This window comes from Phyllobates terribilis, unplaced genomic scaffold, assembly GCF_046119375.1.
Source record: "Phyllobates terribilis strain yellow unplaced genomic scaffold, ASM4611937v1 Scaffold_7__3_contigs__length_470593459, whole genome shotgun sequence".
Lineage (NCBI taxonomy): Eukaryota > Metazoa > Chordata > Amphibia > Anura > Dendrobatidae > Phyllobates > Phyllobates terribilis.
In genome coordinates, this window is record NW_027362767.1 from 395,638,733 (window position 1) to 395,658,528 (window position 19,796).

The 19,796-nt window shown below is 46.7% G+C and overlaps 1 pseudogene; it reads right to left on the bottom strand.

Moving 5' to 3' along the window:
• Positions 1–3,630: 3,630 nt before the first annotated feature.
• LOC141154986 (cytochrome P450 2G1-like) overlaps positions 3,631–19,796 on the bottom strand; it is a 103,951-nt pseudogene continuing 87,785 nt past the window's right edge.

A 19,796-nucleotide genomic window follows, 5' to 3' on the forward strand; every position in this document is an offset into this window, starting at 1 on the left:
AATGTGGAGTATCCTGATTGGGTCTCCATTGGGTTTGGCTGTAGTGGAAGAGTTGTCGGTCACCATTATACTAGTTCTACTCTAGTGAAATTAATTCTTTTGTGCAGATATTTTTGTCACAGGGGTACACAAGACAGAATCGAAATTGGTTTTCTTAGTACCGTGATATATAAAGCAGGCTATATTTCATCTTTCAATTTTTCGGTGCTGATATTGTTCTCCATACAGGGTTATACATTAGTAATAAGAGAACACTGAATGTGCTCAACTTAGTTGTTCAGCGATTTCTCAAAACCTACCCAGATCTGCCACAGCTGCTTGTGAAAGTACAATGCATGTGTGCCCATTTGAGAACGTCAGTTATAGCTTCCGCCACCCTGGCAGTGTTTCAGCAGTGTTTGCAGCTTCCAGCTCACCGACTGTTGTGCAATGTCACCACATGTTGGAAATCAACGTTGCAGATGTTGGGAAGGATTTGTGAGCAGCAGAGGGCAGTTGTTGAGTATGAGCTTCAACATGCCCATCGGCATTCAGGTCAGCCTCTGCACAGAAGAGCTGATGAGTGGGCATGGATATCTGTGCCATCCTCCATAACTAGCATCACAATCCTGATTCTCTGTCTACTGAAATGCTCGCTGCTCACAGTTAAAGAAGAGGCATTGCAGGCGGAGCAAGGAACTATGCAGCCCAGCCTCATCTCATCTCAAAGCGGATTGGGTGATAATGAGAAGGAGGAGGATGAGGAGGAGAAAATGGACAGTTGTCCTCTTGGGGAGGACAGAAAAGTCATGCCTGTCTTGGAAGTCTTGATAGTCTTTGGGAAAGCTGTATGAGTTTTGCTTAATGACCTTCAGTGGCCTAAACTGTTGCTTTGCTTATGCACGTTATTTCTCAAAACGCATGGCAGATCAGGCCATTGTCCAACTCTCTAGTGATTAAACGCAAGGCGTAAAGAAAGATCTTTGTCTGTGGCTAAGCACCAACGAGAAGTGTGAGCTGATGTTGGAAGGGCTGCCATTGCTTATGCAAGAAGATGCATTAGAGGACTTCCTGGGAGAAATTACAGCTGGAGTAGATACGGTTTCCCAAGTCTTTTCACCGAGCTAAATACTATGGCTGTAGTGAAATACAATTCTCATCGACAAGCTGTGGACTGGCTCCATACTGTCCCTGGCCACATTCACTTGTCCATGTGTTTGTGGTTAGGCGGTCCTTCCCAGTCAGTGCACTGGGGGGGTAGGGGTAATTTTCCAGGACCCGAGCTTGTGGAAGTCGGGGACGACACCGGGAGAAATGGTGGTGGCTGGGGACCTACAATGGAGAACCAGCTGCCGTCATGAGGTTGTAAAAAGCTTCCACCTACACAAGCCTAAAAGGCAACATTTCAAGTGCAAACAGCTGTCCAGAAATGTGGCAGTTTAATATCGTGGCCTATGGATGGGTGGATGCCTGGCTGCATACTTGCACTTGCATTCCAAGTAACAGAATGCTAAGGAGATGGATGGCCTCCTCATCATCACAAGCTGCAAGGTTTGCGCTATGAACTCTCCCGATGGAGAAGCCAGGGCCCACCGGGGGATTCTTTGTTTCTCTGGTGGGCCCGCCCAACCCTGCCGAGAAGCAGCCCTGGCTAAGTAAAGTTTGTGGGAAGGTTTCCCGTCAGTTTGTAGCTAATTTTTCACTGTGGACTGGCTCGGTACCATCCCTGGCCACATTTTGTTGTCCACGAGTTGGTTGTTAGGCAGTCCTTCCCAGTAAGTGAACTGGGGAGGGCATGGGTAATGTTCTGGGACACAGTCTCTTCTCCACCTACACCTTCGGCCTGGGACAGCTCATCCTCTTACTAACCAGAATCCCACAATGTGTGTCCTGTATTTCATCTTTCTTCTCTGCTAGATTTGTAAAACTTAACATGGATAAAAAGGAATGCATCATCTTTCCACCATCTCATTCATCCCACTCCCAACTGACCTATGCATCAAAGTGAATGGCTGCCCACTCTCCCCACTCCTGCAAGCTTGACTCTGATTTGTCCTTCAAACATCAGATCCAAGCCCTTTCCACTTGCTGCTGACTCCAACTCCAAAGTTTCTCGGGGATCCCCACATTCCTAAACCATGCATCTAGAAAAACACCAGTGCATGCTCTCATTATCTCCCGCCTCATTTACTACAAGTTCCTGCACTGTGGCCTCCCTTCTACCACTCTCACACCCCTCCAATCTATCCTAAAGTGTGCTGGCCAATTAATCCACCTGTCACCCCGCTATTCCCAGGCTTCTCCCCTCTGTCAATCCCTGCGCGGGCTCCATGTTGCCCAGATACTCCAGTTGAAAAGCCTAACTTTGGCATAACAAGCCATTGAAAACCTGTTTCCTCCATACATGTGTGACCTAGTCTCCCTATACTAGTTACCTACACGCAACCTCCCATCCTTCCAAGATCTCCTTCTCTACTTCACTCTTATCTCTTCTTGTCACAATCTCATACGATGCATCTCCGCTACTGTGTAACTCTGTACCCCAACACATCAGACTGTCGCCTACCGTGGAAACCTTGAAAAGGAAGCTGAAGACCCACTTCTTGTGACAAGTGTACAATCTGAGCTAACCCTCGCTCCAGCATACCGCTACATGACTAGCTGTACCTGACCTACTGTGTCCTCCCCCATCCCTTGCAGATTGTTTGTGCGCCCTCGCAGGCAGGGTCCTCTCTCTTCTTGTACCAGTCGGTGACCCCTTTTGACACGTAAAGCGCCACGGAATAAATGTGGCTGTCATAGTAATAATAATTATAGTACTTGTACTCTGGGTCAACTGATGGTACTTTCCTGGTGTCTACACCTAATTTTATGTGCTTCGACAGATTTTGGGCCCATGTTGTATATGCATTTTTTGGTCCCCCCATTGACTATTATGGGATTCGGAAATGTTCGTCGAATATTCGACCAATAAATTTGGCGAATGTCTATTTGTTCGTCGAACTTTCCCTAACCGAACATTGAAATGTTCGCTCATCTCTATTTGTGACTTGACTGTCATGGGCATTAGTTGATTATCATGGGCATGTTCATTAATTAACTGTAATGGACAAGTTGATCATTGGCTATAACGGTCATGTTTATTGGTTGACTATAATGGATATATCAACTGGTTAATAATTCAACTCAGTGCAGAAGGAAAGAAAATTGAGATGAAAAAGGACATCTGCCAGATCTTTCTTTATCCCATCCACTTTAAGACTGGATAATATATGACTAGTAAGTACAACATTGAATTGTTGCTCATATGAATGTTCCAATCATCAACCATTTGTATGGGAAATTTTAGATACATAAAGAAGGAACTTTAATCGAAATAATGCACATGTAACTACCAAAATAAGACTTCATTCATATATATCCTGTTTAAACTATTATATCATTCCATCATAGGAGCAGAAATTAATTGCAGTTACATGATGGACAATACCGGCACCCGACAGACCCAGTTGACTATGAAATGATCAATTGAGCCTTTGTAATTGTTCTTCCATTATACCGGTCAAAATAGCAGAGCTACAAACAAAGCCTCCAATGTAGATGTGAACCTACCCAAAGATGCCGCTCCTTTGCAAAATAAAACAGTTGTCATAAAAGTTTAATCTTTATTTTAGCATTAAATGATTACAGATGTTGATACTTTGTACATTCATACAGCCATGGCTGATATTAAAAATAGACTAAAAAATATGATATAAATTTTTCCACACAATCTTTGTATTATTTATTTCAATTTATATCTTAAAAAATTAGAGCAGCTTTCTTCTTTTTTAGAGCGTTTCTAGAACTTCTAGGCTTCCTTCAGGCAAGAAGTTTGTCTTCAGCTCAGAAACGAGGGACGACATTCATCTGGTATGACAGGTCTTGTAGCATTGGTGTTGGGCTCGGGTCTTATGCTCAGATTCTTTCGATCTATGGTGGGCTCCAATGTGAACTTCTGCAGTATGGTGGTCAGAAAGAGGAAGAGCTCCATGCGCACCAGGCCTTCGCCCAAACACAAGCGTTTGCCTGAGAAAAAAAAAGACCAAACACCATAAGAAGTCAAGTTAAAGGCATTGTTTGATTTAGAAAAACATTTTAAATTGTGTTTTTGTAATTCAACAGAGCATAGGCAGGTGTCCCATTTTCTTTCCACCATAGCCCAGTGGGAAGAATGATTTCAATGATCAGTATGTAATATTCACATCCCTAATTGGGTAATTAATTACTTACTGTTGTCCATCGCCGATGTTCACCACTGCCTCCTTTGATAATTGACAGGCTGCAGGGGTGATGTCACGATTACAGCAGACATCACTGCCCCAAAAAAACAATAAGCTTTGCTGCTCGTGCTGTCCAAATCGACAAAGCTGCTTAGCCAAATGATTGACTGTAGCTTGGACATTTACTGCCGCTATGAAGTCAGCGGTGCAGCCTGTCAGAGTGTGAACTGTGATAGCAGCAGGAGAGCATTAGGACCCTGTGACTTTTGCCTGGCTGAGCTCAGAGCAGGAGCAGACCAGGAAACCCTGTGTGTGCTGAGGGTGTCTGCTGTGTGAGAGATGAGACAGAAAGTCTGTGAGAACTGAGCTGCAACAAGACACTGTCTCTACAAGCTTCCCTGTGGAGATCGTTAACCCCTGCCCCTGGCGAAGTTGTGTCCATGCTTAAGAACAAGTGCTGAGCTGGGGAAGGCTGTGTGGCTCTTTGGAGATTTGTGGAAGTCCATGCTGAGTGGACCTAGAGACTTTGTGCTGAAGGAGCCAAGTGTCGAGTGAGAAGGGAAAGAGACTGAGGAATCCATCTCTGTGACGGAGCACATGGTCGGTGGTCTGGAAAAGAGTGAGTGACTGCTAGAGGAGAGAAGAGGTCCGATGCCATTCACATTGAGAGGATACTGACAAGCCTTGTGAAGAGATTTTCCCAGACCTTAATCTGAGGCTACAGGACTAAAGTCCCCGGCGTGTGGGCTCGGCATCGGCCGACAAGACAAGGAATCTTTGCTGTTTTTGTGAACTTTGTTTTTGTTTAGGCGCCAAAGTTTTCCGGGACTAGCTGCAGCACCGCGATTCACAGGCCTATGATAGACCACATCTGAGGTTAACGGTACCGTAACTTTAAGATACCCGGCTATCCTGATAATAAGGGTATAAGCGCAATTGGTATAGTTTCATGCATTGTTATTGTTAATAGTGGTAGGATTGTATTCAGTGTGCCATCTCAGGGGGTTCCTATAGACTGCCCTCACTAGACTGACACTGTGTTTAGGTAAAATTGTTCCAGATCTTTAGAATAATTCACATAAGCTGGAAACCTTGAGATTGGCACATTGATTTCAGCTTTTGCTGATTGTGTGTATTTATTAGGGACAGTGTCCCAGGTAGAACTTGAGACTGATTCATGTAATACTGAATTTTAGCAAAAATCAGCCAACTACTAGGGCAACATGAAACACGGTGGATATGGACACTCAATACTGTCCAACCCCTAGGTCTAAATGAAAATATCAGTTATGCCCCTTTTCTCTGATTGTCTTTTGTGTTCTCATCATTTTAGCTTATTAATCCAGTGGTCCTTTGATCATATGGATTAGGTTTTATGTTATGTAGGTTGTATTTTAATTCTTTTTAATTCTCTATCTAGATATTTCCCATGACTGCCTATTTATCACACAGGGAGTTCATTTCTGCACACAAGATACAAGAATCATCACGCTTGATAGTACTGCAAACAACAATATCCCTGGATATATATATTTTTCTTGCCCCTTCTCCCTCCCCCCTTTCCCCCTCCCCTCCCCCTCCTCCTTTTTCCTTGGCTAGCCATTGAATTTGGTCATATTTGTGTATATTTCTAATATTTAATTAGTATATATAATTGAAATATTAGTATTGTAGATCCATAATGACTAATGCTTATTTTATGTTGATCTAGGGTCTTACATATTTCTTCTATTTATTCTATGATTATAATTCTCTGGCACTTATTCTATTCTTGGGAATTTGGCATTATGCTTTTATAGGAATCGTACATAATTTATTGTCTATACTGTTGACATATGGGGCTTGTGATATGCCGTATTGACATAAGGTGGATATACACATAATGTGTGCATTCAGTGATAACGTCTATTATAACTCTTGTGGTCAGTTATCAGGGCAAGCGTTCTTGATACTTACAGCCTCTGCCGGCTTGATGGGTGGTGCGCATGATGGTCGCTCCTCCTCTGGGCGTGCCTTGTCGGCCGTGTCTTAACTTGGCCCGGGGTGTCGGACCGTGTGACCGGTCATGTGACGGTTCGCATGTTCGCGGCGCCCCGGGTCGGGTGACGCGGCTGCCGTGGTGGCCTGTGGATGTTGCGGCACGTCATGCGCCGAGCCACACACCTCAATACCCCATTGGCAGTTATGGGACACACCTGCGTTCTCCTATTGGTTAATGCTTATTTTTAATGATGGACACTAGGCAATGACGCTACCACCCAGAGGAAGGCTTCAGCCGAAACGCGCGTCGGTGTGGGCGCCATCGCAGACCAGTTATATACCATCCACGTGTGAGTATACTCATTTTGCCATCATGATGGTTTAAGCTTATGAACATGTTCGCTTTTCCGTGCAATACTAGCGCCTTTCTATCTAGTGTATTTGGAGCTGTGCACGTTCTCAGGTTAATTTGTTGCTATTTATGACGGTGTTCACATGTGTTCATATATTCTATCTATATTCTCTACCTATATGGTAATAATAAATATATAATAATGTGAACGGTGTCATGAGCTAGCATTATGGTGTTTAATCTGCATGGTATACTATTTTTGGGAAAATACATGAGTATTAATTGACGTGCAGCATAAGCCTTTGAGCAAGGCATACATTAGTGAGCAGTAATTTTTTAAGCGAACAATGTAACTCTGGTATTACCATGGAGGCTTGATACGACAAACATATAATTGAGCATCTCCCACGTATCGGTCTGCTTTGGCGCCCTCTTTCTTGTATGTTGCTTTTATTCTTTTTCTCGTTCACGCACTACATTGTGTCAATCGTGTTATTTTTTGAACAAATAAAATTTGTTTTTGTCACAATGGACCTGTATTCGAAGTTTTTTTCTTGTTTTTTAATATTATTTTTCGAAGGTCCGCTCGTTATACAAGTCCATATACGGGTTATCATTAATATAGGACACATATATGGGTGTCTTTAATGATACTTACTTACCTTGTTTTTCTTTTGCTGGTATAGTTTCTTCTAAATACTGAATTTTAGACTAATCCCTGTTTTAGTAAAGAAAGTGTTGTTTATTTCTGTCTCTGTCTCAGTTTGTGACTCACTGGATCTCTCTAGGACCTCCGGTCATTACACAGCCTGTAAACAATCATCGAAGCTGATGCTGGAGCAAGTAAAGTAATGGAGCAAGTAAGTAATGCTCAGTTTGTTATTTTCATCCAGTAAGAGCTTTTGCAGAAAAATGTTCATTCTTGGAAAACACCTTTAAGTTTCTAACTTGACGGGGTCGTGTCTAGCTGCTGTGGAGGAAGGTCTCATATCTGAGAGCTCCTAGGCCCAAAATCAAATCCACTTACAATTTGTGGATTTATTGCATCATCCACCGCCCTAAACACCCCAGGAACATTAACACTATAAAAAGCTTCTTTCTGAAACCTCCCCGGAGCCTCTACGCAGCTCAGAAGTCCCAGGCCTACTACGACGCCCGAAGCCACGGTCTAGCCTGAGAGCGCACAGCACAGCCCTCCGGTACACTGAGGAGGACACCTCGGAACTGAAAGGAGGGCCCCCTGAGGGTGATCACCGCTGCCCCGCTCGGCCCTTAGGACCGGAGACTACAGCACAGGAGGAGGTGCAGCTGCCGCTGCAGTCCCATTAAGGCGCTGACCAGCCGAAGGTGCTCTGAGACCAGAGGTAGGTGAAGATGGGAGAAATTTGGCCCCGGTGACGCGGTCCCATCTACGGGGTGCCTACCTCCCTGGAACCAGCACTCACCCTGCTGCGGCGTCTGGTGAGTCCATGGAGGCTGTTGGAGGAGCGCTGCTGCTGGAGTGCTGGAAAGCACAGGTCCTGGCCCAGATTGCTGAGCTGTGGCGGCGGCCTGGGGTCTCCTTCCCGCCATCCATCCGGAGCCACCGTTATCTTAACTGCACAGGGACATAGGAGAGGAAAAGACCCCCTGAGACAGAGGCTGCAGACAGTGTCCTCAACTCATCTCCCCTGCACCTCCTTCAGAATCTATCTCCATCCAGAGGGTTCATACTCTCTCCCTAACCCCTGTGAAGTGGGATACAAGAAATAAAGAAATAAATATAAATTTCTCCAACCCTGCCTCCCTCCGTAGCTATATTTACATAGCAACTAAACAACTAATCCCTCGCCCACCCTGAAGAGGGAAAGAAAGAGGGGGGAAAAAAAAGAGACTTTTATCTTCCTACTGAAATGACATTTTAGTGTAACTGCAATATCTGTGACCAACAGCAACCTCTAAGTCATTACTGTACTAACACTGACAGTGTGACTCTGGTGACATCCAGTGGTCAGTAGTGGATTACCTTCTTTTTTTTTCCTTCCAACTGCAAGACTATACTTACACATGCATAACTTCTATTAAACTACCTCCTACTATGTGATCCCTTTAAGAAATGACACGGAACTCAAAAATTACTATTTAAAAAAAAAATCCTCAAGCAAAATGGTCAAAAGAGATGGAGGGCCCACCAGAGAAATTACACACATTCAAAAAATATAAAAGGAGAAATAGAAAAATTTGTCAAGAAAACCAATGTACCTATTGCAATGCTCCCCAATAAAACACCACTCCTTTCCAAAGATCTCTCCACAACAGTAAAACCCCAGCTAAATGAAGATCAAGATAGTGATATTGAAGAGGACAAGATACAAGAACTGTCTCCCGTAACTTTATTCAAAAACCTCTCCACTCGTCTTTGGATCCTCTTTTGAAAGAAATTAAAGACTTAAAATAAGAGATAACACATATAGGTTCCAGAGTCGAAACACTTGAATCAACTCAACAATCCTTATGCAACTTCTCTGGTGTGACAGTAGAAAGTTTCCAAAAGTGTCAACAACACTACCTGAACTTGGCTTTTGAAGCCCTAGAAGACCAAGAGAATAGAGGACGAGGAAACAACTTATGAATCAGAGGTCTTCCAGAGTTGATCCCCCCAGAATCCATTCCATCTACATTAAAGGTCCACTTTATCCAGATTTTAGGGGAAAATTACAAGGACGAGATTATCATCAAAAAAGACCGCAGGGCTCTTAGAAGAAAACCTAAACCCTCCGAGCCCCCCCCGAGACATAATATGCCATCTCCTAATCTACAAAGTTAAAGAGGATGTCCTCAACCAATCCAGGAGCTCGGATAAACTCTCTTTCGATGACATCCAAATTCTAATCTTCCAAGACCTTTCTCCTCAGATCCTGCAAAAAAGGATACTTAAACCGTTCACCGATGCCTTAAGGATTTCCTTTCGGCATTTTATTTTCGGCGGAAGGTAAAAGACTTTCCATACGTTCCATAGAAGATTTGCAGGAAGCTCTCAGAATCTTGGACCGTTCCGACATACAGGTTGAGGACTGGAGCGTAGTCCAGGATCTGACGACCTTGCTCCCGGTCCCTCCACCCCCGACCTGGGAAACTGTCCCACCCAATCATACAGGAAAACAGAGGAAAAGAATGGAAAAACTTACTCCCAAAAGACTGATCTCTGAATAATCTACTCCAAAGTTAAGACAATGACCCTGTCTACATCTCTTTTCTTCACCAAAGGACTGATGAGAGACCAATTAATACAGTTTCTGGTTAAGAAACTACTGGCCCATTCCTGTCCAGGGCCCCATTTTGCTTATGCCTTCATGGTTCATACTGATTGTTGGTGTTTTAATTCAATTTTCTCATGCAGAGTTCACGTGTTGTTTTTGACACATATTGTTACTGATACATGTTTTTATATTTAATGATTGCAATTTTACAAGTAGGTGCTGATTTAGTCACAATATATCTAGCTCTAAAACTTTTGAAGAAGTTTTACATGCTTAATGTTCTAATTAGTGTTGAGCGAGCATGCTCGACACTGCTCGGTACTCGCCCGAGCATCTCACTACTCGGGATGTTCGGCGAGCACCGAGCATTTCCGGGTTACTCGGGCTGGAGCTCGGGTATCCACCCTGCATGTATGGCGCTCTTTACAGAGCCAATGAATATGCAGGGATTGCCAGATAGGCTGGCGGCTGACACTGGCATTGCTGTGCAGAGAGCCAGTCTCTGCGCGGCAATACTCTGCATTACAGCGCTGATGTCCCCGCCTGCTGGAGAGAGCCGCGATTGTTACGGGGTCTGTGCCTGCGGGCCACAGGTGCAGAAAGGACGCCGAGGGAATGGAGGACAGCTGGGAATCTTTTTTTTTTTCTCTGTCATGTGAAATACACCACAGGGGACCTGTGCTCAGTATAGGGGGGGCACTGTGCATAGTATGGGGGAGACGGGGACCCTGAGCGCTGTATGGAGGGACGGGGACCCTGAGCGCTGTATGGAGGGATGGGGACCCTGAGCACTGTATGAGGGAGGACGGGGACCCTGAGCGCAGTATGGGGGGGGCGGGGACCCTAAGCGCTGTATGGGGGGGACGGGGACCCTGAGCGCTGTAGGGGGGACGGGGACCCTGAGCACTGTATGAGGGAGGACGGGGACCCTGAGCGCAGTATGAGGGGGGCGGGGACCCTGAGCGCAGTATGGGGGGGGACCCTGAGCGCAGTATGAGGGGGGACCCTGAGCGCAGTATGGGGGGACGGAAACGGGGACCGTGACCACAGTATGGGGGGATGCGGACCCTGAGCACAGTATGGGGGGACGAGGACGGGGACCCTGAGCGCAGTATGGGGGGACAGGGATGGGAACCCTGAGCGCAGTATGGGGGGACGGGGACCCTGAGCGCAGTATGGTGGGGGACCTAGATGGGGGACACGTCTGCAACATGGGGACCTGGATGGGGGACATTTCTGCAACATAAGGACCAGGATGCAGGACCATGTCTGCAATATGGGGGACCATGTCTGCAATATGGGGGACCTGGATGGGGGACCATGTCTGCAATATTGGGGACCTGGATGGGGGACCATGTCTGCAATATGGGAACCATGTCTGCAATATGAAGACCATGTCTGCAATATGGAGGACCTGGAGGGGGACCATATCTGCAATTTGGGGGTGATGTCTGCAATATGGGGGACCTGGATGGGAGACCATGTCTGCTGGATGGGGGACCTGGATGGGGGACCATGTCTGCAATATGGGGGACCTGGATGGGAGACCATGTCTGCAATATGGGGGACATGGACGGGAGACCGTGTCTGCAATATGTGGGACCTGGAGGGGTGACCGTGTTTGCAATATGGGGGACCTGGAGGGGAGACCGTGTCTGCAATATGGGGGACCTGGCGGGGAGACCATGTCTGCAATATGGGGGACCTGGAGGGGAGACCATGTCTGCAATATGGGGGACCTGGAGTGGAGACCATGTCTGCAATATGGGGGACCTGGAGGGGAGACCATGTCTGCAAAATGGGGGACCTAGAGGGGAGACCATGTCTGCAATATGGGGGACCTGGATGTCTGCAAGATGAGGACCAGTTCAAAAGGTGTATAGAAAAAAATGGTATCACTAAAAATGTCACTTTATCATGCAAATAATGCGGCCCCCCAAATTAAATGTTTTTCCTTGTGCGGCCCATATGCCCTTCTGTGTTTGAGACCCCTGGGTTATACCAACAAACACTGCATTAAAGTGTCTCAGGGGCCAGGAAAAATCCTTTTTTTTTCATCTAAATCCTCTTTATTTATTTGTTTCCTCAGTCAGACTGTACAAATACCCATCTTATTAACCTTTTGGTATCCCCACCAACAAAAAAAAAAAATTGAGTGTGTCTGTGAGTGTTCAGACACAAATATATCTGTTTTAAACAGTCTGGTTTCGGCCAGATAACTAGAACTGTGGTTTTGCAGTTCCACGGTTCAAATCTCTGTATTATCCACTTTTTTGCCATTTTCCTTAAAAAAAAACAGTCAGAGTGTCTCTCAGACTGTTCAGACACGAATATATCTATTTAAAACAGTCTGGTATATGCCAAGATATTAGAACTGTGGTTTTCCTCTTCCACGGTTCAAATCTGGGTGTTATCCACCTTTTTGCCTTTTTTCCATAAGAAAAAACAGTTTGAGTGTCTCGCTGACTGTTCAGACACAAATAGTTTAAAAGATTCTGGTGTAGGCCAGAGAAATAGAACTGTGGTTTTCCTCTTCCATGGTTCAAATCTGGGTGTAATCTACCTTTTTGCCTTTTTTCCATAAAAAACAACAGTTTGAGTGTCTCGCTGACTGTTCAGACACAAATATATCTGTTTAAAAGATTCTGGTGTAGGCCAGAGAAATAGAACGGTGGTTTTCCTCTTCCACTGTTCTAATCTCCTTTTTATTACCCTTTTGCCATTAATAGTGCAAGAGTAAGCTATTTTACTTCATTTACAATGGGCAAGACTCGTGGCAAGGGACGTGGAACTGGACGCTCTGGTGATGGTGGGTGCAGAGGACGGGGCCGTGGCCAAGGTGAAAATGTGGCACAACCAACAGCCACATCTTCTCGCTCCCAGTTCTTGACCGAATTACTAGGGAAGCACACAACATCACTATTGCCAACTGATCAGTCTGAACAGGTTATTAATTGGATAGCAGATAATACTTCCAGTCACCTGGGCACCACCACCTTCGGTCTGTCTTCCACACGGTCAAGTCTTAGTAGCCGTGAGTCTCGACCGCATACTCCTCCTCACCCTGATGCTCCTTCCTCCCACCATGCCGATTGTCGTCAGACAGCAACTGATCCCACAGCTGGACACTCTGAAGAGCTGTTCACTGGTCCATTTCCATATTTGGGCCCCTCGCCAGCTCCGCTTGAAGTGGTGGAAGAGGAGATCCCATGTAGCGATGGCCTAATATTTGAACAGCCACGGCCACAGGAAGGCGACACTGGCAATTTGTCACAAGAGGTGGACGATGACGAGACACAATTGACACGAAGTGAGGAGGAGGACCGTGGTGCGGAAGTGGAAGAGGAGGAGGTGGTGGATGATCTAGTAACTGACCCAATGTGGCAGGAGGACATGCAGAGCGAGGCCAGCAGCACACAGGGGGGGGGAGGCAGAGTACCCCAACAGACAGGAAGAAGCAGACAGTAGGCGGGCAACAGTTCCCTGTAACACCAACACGAGGGACGTTGCCAGTACAACAGGAAGGTCTTCCAGAGTGGAATTTTTTTTAAAGACTCTGCTGATAACCCCAAAAAGGCCATTTGTACCACCTGCCAGGCCAGCATCAGCAGGGGTGACAAAACTACCAGCTTGCCCACCACCAGCATGATCAGGCACATGTCAGCAAAGCACCCGACTTTGTGGGGCGAACCCCAGGGTCCACGACCAGTGTCAGTGGGTGTCACCACTGCTTCTTCCACTATTGAGCGTGTAAGAGAACCCCATGTTGTGCGTGCAAGGCAATCCCCTGTCCATACTGCATGCAAAGATGCCCCCTCCTCTCAGTCTTCACTTGTTACGGCAGTTTCTCAAGAAACAGCATCAACGTCCACATCCACGTCGCACCGCAGCGTTCAATTGTCCATATCCAAGACCTTTGAACAAAAGTTGAAATTCGCAGCCAACGCCCCACAGGCCACAGTCCTAAATTCACACATTTAACGACTGCTTGCGTTGGAAATGCTGACTTTTAGGCTGGTGGAGACGGAATCCTTCCGCAACCTTATGGCGGTGGCTGTCCCTTGGTACTCGGTCCCCAGCCGAAACTATTTTGCCCGGTGTGCCATTCCCGCACTACACAAGCACGTGTCCCAAAACATCTGCCATGCCCTGAACAACGCAGTTACTGGGAGAGTCCACCTGACAATGGACACGTGGACAAGTGCTTGTGGCCAGAGATGGTACATCTCCCTGACGGCACACTGAGTAAACATAGTGGAAGCCGGCACCCAGTCGGACCTTGAGACGGAACACATCCACCCACACCGAGGATTGCGGGCCCTATGTCAGTCAGAGTTGCCCCCACAGTGTACAGCTCCTGCGCATCATCCTCCTCCTCATGTTCAGCCTCCATCTCAGATATCACCACATCAGTTACAAGCTGGAAGCACTGCAATACTGCCTCAGCCAAGCTACAGGCTGTGCTGATACTCATAAGCTTAGGTGATAAACCTGACACTGCTTGTGAGTTGTGGACAGATGTGAAAGAACAGGCAGATCTGTGGCTGAGACTGCTGAACCTACATCCAGGCATGGTCATGTGTGACAATGGCCATAATCTGGTGGTGGCTCTGAGGCGAGGCAAGATCACACACGTACCATGCCTGGCTCATGTGCTTAACCTCGTGGTTCAGCGGTTTCTTAAATCGTACCCCGAGTTGCCAGATCTGCTCGTCAAAGTACGCCGCCTGTCAGCTCATTTTCGGAAGTCGGCTACAGCTTCCGCCGCCCTTGCTGTGTTGCAGCAGCGTTTGCAGCTTCCGGGACACCGACTAGTGTGTGATGTCCCCACACGTTGGAACTCTACCCTCCACATGTTGCAAAGGATTTGTGAGCAGAAGAGAGCAGTTGTGGAGTATCAGCTGCAAAAAGGCGTCGATATTCAGGTCAGACTCCACACATAAGACCTCAGGAGTGGACCTTGATGTCTGACATATGAACCGTCCTGACAAACTTTGAGGAGTCCACCAAGATGGTGAGTGGTGATGACGCCATCATTAGTGTCAGCATCCCACTTGTCTGTCTTTTGCAACGCTCTCTGCAGAGAACTAAAGAGGAGGCATTGCAGCCAGAGTATGATGAGATGGATCAAGAAGCCGTAGCGGGCGATTACACACAGCCCAGCCACATCTCATCCCAAAGTGCATTGGGGGACAATGAGGGAGAAAAGGAGGAGGAAGAACAGGAGCTGGTATCATGCGCTGTAGACGGTAGTACCTGTACAACTGTCATACATTCGGTTCAGCATGGGTGGCCTGAGGACAGGGGGGCAGGAGGAGGAGGAGGAGGAGAGCATGGTCAGTCGTCAACTTGGTGAGGACAAGGAAGTCTTGCCCGTTACCAGTCTGGTACGCATGGCTGACTTTATGTTACGCTGCCTTAACCGTGTCCCTCGCATTGTCAAGATGTTCGGTGACAGTCATTACTGGTTGGTGACACTTTTAGACCCCCGCTATAAGGAGAACTTTCACTCTCTTATTCCTGAGGTGGAGAGGTCTACAAAAATGTGGCAGTACCAGAAGGCCCTTGCTGCAGAACTGTTAAAAAATATTCCCATCTGAACACGCTAGCAGCAGAGGTCACAGTTCGTTGCCCAACCAAGGCATATAGGCAAAAGAGATGCAACTCCAATCCAGCAGAGGCAGGGGAACACTGTCAATGTTCTGGGACAGTTTTCTGAGACCTGCCCAGATTACAGGCCCTGAGGCGCAGAGTACTCTCACAAGGAGTGAAAAGTTTCAAAAGATGGTGAGGGAGTACCTTGCCAACCGTACCAGCATCCTCCGTGATTCCTCTGTGCCTTCTAATTATTGAGTATCCAAGCTGGACACTTGGAATGAACTCGCACTGTACGCCTTGGAAGTCCTGGCCTGCCCTGCCACTAGCGTGTTATCGGAGAGTGTTTTTAGTGCTTCTGGGGGAATTATAGCTGATAAGCGCACTCGCCTGTCAACTGACAATGCTGACAAGCTGACCCTTATCAAAATGAACAAGGGCTAGATTGGGCCAGACTTCTCATCACCACCAAATGACAGCAGAGTAACATAAAGTCAAATCCACTGTGTTATTTCGGGAGGTGTATTCCCATGCACCACTTCACACCCACACATGGGTATACATTTCCTCATTTCAGCTGTATTTTGCTCTTCTCCTTATCCTCAGCCTCCACCACTACTATACCACCAGGGTAACCGTGGTCCGTGTTGCCAGCATTGCAAGTTCCTCCGTCCTAATTTTTGGCAGCTTTTGCTTGGAAGGCATAGGCAAAGACTATGGGAGACCCACTCCCCAATAATGGGAATAATGTTTTTAATATACTGTACTGCATGGCTCTTGTGAGGGGCATTGAAAGTTCCTCCGTCCTAATTTTTGGCAGCTTTTGCTTCGAAGGCATAGGAAAAGACTATGGGAGACCCACTCCCCAATAATGGGAATAATATTTTTAATATTCTGTACTGCATGGCTCTTGTAAGGGGCATTAAAATCATCTTGTTAAGCTACTGTGACCTCCACATCTCTTCCAAAGGGCATTAAAACCGTCTTGATAAGCTACTGTGACCTCCACGTCTCTTCCAAGGTGCATTAAAACCATCTTGTTAAACCACTATGAACTCCACGTCTCTTCCAAGGGGCATTAAAACCATCTTGTTAAGCTACTGTGACCTCCACGTCACTTCCAAGGGGCATTAGAACCATCTTGTGAAACCACTCCGAACTCCACGTCTTTTCCAAGGTACATGAAAATCATCTTGTTAAGCTACTGTGACCTCCACGTCTCTTCCAAGGGTCATTGATATTGTCTTTTTATTCCACTGTAACCTCGATCACTCTTCAAAGGGGCATTGATATTGTCTTTTTATTCCACTAGGACCTCCACCACTCTTCCAAGGGGCATTGATATTGTCTTTTTATTCCACTGGGACCTCCACGTCTCTTCCAAGGGGCATTAAAACCGTCTTGTTAAACCACTCTGAACTCCATGTCTCTTTCAAGGGGCATTAAAACCGTCTTGTTAAGCTAGTGTGACCTCCACGTCTCTTCCAAGGAGCATTAAAACTGTCTTGTTAAACCACTCTGAACTCCACAGCTCTTCCAAGGTGCATTGAAATGTTGTTTTTAGTTACCTCTAACCTCCACGACTATTCCAATGGGCATTGCATTTCCTCCTAGTTTTAGTCAGCTTTTGCTTTTCAATGCATAGGCGAACATTAAGGGAGACCCACTCCCCAATAATGGGAAGAAGGTTTTAGTATGCTTTAATCCACGTCTGTATCCAGGGGTATTGCAGTTCCTCATAATTTTTGGAAAGCCTTCCATTCACTGCTTAGGCCAACAGTGTACAGGAGACCCAGTTGCTATAAATGGAAAAAACGGTTTAGTTAAGGCCCTCTGACCTCCATGTCACTTCCAAACGGCATTGGAGTGCCTTGAAATTTTTGGTAGGCTTTGCACTCACTGTATTCCCTATAACTGTGTAGCCGAACCGTTCCTTTTGGTACAGAAACATATCCTACAAGACATGTGTGGTTGACTGGCCTGATATTGATGTGAATGGTCCCTGTTCCTCCTGCTCTTTCTCCTTTGCCAAAACCTCATCATCATTCATCACCTGAAGCTTTGTTTTAGCGGGAGTTATAGAACTGGGATAGTAGCAGGAAAACATCCAGAAATCCTCGGAGGAGGTAGGATATGCGCCAAAACGCTGACCACCTCAGGCAGTGTTTCTCAACTCCGGTCCTCAAGACCCACCAACATGTCATGTTTTCAGTATTTCCTTAGTATTGCTCAGGTGATGGGATTATTGCCTGTGCAATACTAAGGAAATCCTGAATTCAAGACCTGTTGGTGGGTCTTGAGTACTGGAGTTGAGAAACACTGACCTCAGGCCTAGCCACTACTACATACATGCTCTTGCATTCCAATGAACAGAAAGCTAAGGAGATGGATGGCCTCATGATCATGAATAATTTACTCATTGTGTAGGAGGCCAACCACTGCTGCTAACTATAGTGTTGAGCGAGTACTAAAATGCTCGGGTGCTCGAAGCTTGCGCCGAGCTCACCGTGATACTCGGGTGCTCGACCCGAGCAACGAGCCCAATGTTAGTCTATGGGAGACCAGAGCATTTTTGCGGCGGCATCCCCGGCAGTCTGTAGAAAGCCTAAAAAGTGCCCACAACGATAGTGACAGTGCTCAAAAGACATGGGGACAGCATGGGCATCGCCCCAGGAAGCATTTCTGACCCCCAGGTCACTGCTGTCAACAACGTGGTCAGAGGTATTAAGCCACTTTTACGTGCTGTAATGCAGCGACTTGCTGGCATTACGGTAATGGTCCAAGATGTGTTTTACCTGACCATGTACCTTCCCCCTCAGGTGACTGGTCACATGACTGTGACATAGCACAGGTCCTGCGCGCACAGAATGTCTGTCTGATCACATGACTGTGACATCAGCAAGGTCCTGTCTGTGTGTGTGTGTGTGTGTGTGTGTGTGCACGGGATGGATATATAAACCCTGCTTGATGGGAGACAGGTGTGTTTGGTGTGTTGGGCGTGAGGCCTGTTCCCCGTGTGTGTGGGACACCGTGATACAGTGAAGCCTGGCAGCCTAAAAGGTCGAGGCTGGATCTTGTGTAGATGCCAGTGGCCTTGGAAGGCAGTGGCTTGGTGAAGAGTCCGGAAAGGCGCAGACTGGATGTGTGTGAGTGAAACATTCCAGTAGCCTTAGACGGGACGATGGCTAGAGACCCCCACCAGGGAAAGCCTAAAAGACACTGTGGTGGCAGATCAAATGGACTGCAGCAACTAAACCCGGCAAAGGTAATACGCATTGTTATATGGACACTTGTATGGACATTGCTAAAGTATTACCTTGCTGAAGGCTGTAACCTGGGCCAAGTGGGCCTGTCTGCCACTTAGCTCGTGAACATTATATATGTGTGTCGGCGTGCCACTGAGTTGGACCCGGACATATGCGGTTTATGATGAGATAATAAACCAATGAATTAAGAGATACCGGAAGGACATTGCTGGTGTGCTTTGATTTACCTGGTGCAGCGAGTATCCCCCATTATGATGACTAGTGCTGCCTTACAGTGATCACAATAAAAAGTTCAAAAACAAAACTGAAACGGTTTCCTGTGAAATATGTTAAGGAATTTCATTTCCAGGGTAAAGACTTGTGTATAAGGTAAAATAAATAACCAAAAACAAAAATACTCCTCCATACCTTGGGCTATGTTAACAAGTAGCATTTTTTATGCGTTTTTGCACTTTTGTATTGCTTTCAACCGTGACAAATGCATTCACCGGGAAGTGTCATTTTAACATTTTACAATCTTATCTGGCCATGTGCTGTGTGACACATGCATACAGTGCTGAAAAGACATGGGAACAGCATGGGGAAGACCCCTGGAAGCATCTCTGACCCCCAGGTCACTGCCTAAAAGTGTGCCCATCAGAAGTGATCCTTGCCGCATCAGAAGATGCAGACTTGCAACTATCCTCGTGCAAGTCCTTGTCCCAGGGCAGTGTTCAATTGTACCCCCCCCATTCCTTGCAATGCAAGCGCAAGTATGCAGCCTGCCACCCACCCACCCCCAGGCTGCAATACCATACTGCTAGCTTGCACTTGAAATGGGGCCTTTCAGTTTGGAGGAGGCTGAAGATGGCCACTACCTCATGGCTGCGTCGGCAGCGAGGTATCCATACTCAGTCCACAGCCGCCCGGCGGCCGGGTGTCCACGGCCGGGTGTCCATAAATGGTCCCCAGCCACCCCTATTTCTCCTTTTCTTAGCCTGGCCTGCTTTAGAGAAGCATTGGACAGGCCCACCAGAGAACCAGACTCCTCCAGTGGGCCCTGGCTTCTCCATCAGGGGATTTGAGAGTGCCAAGGTGAGGAGCATGATGATGATGATAGAAATTAGCATCTGCTTTCTTCTCT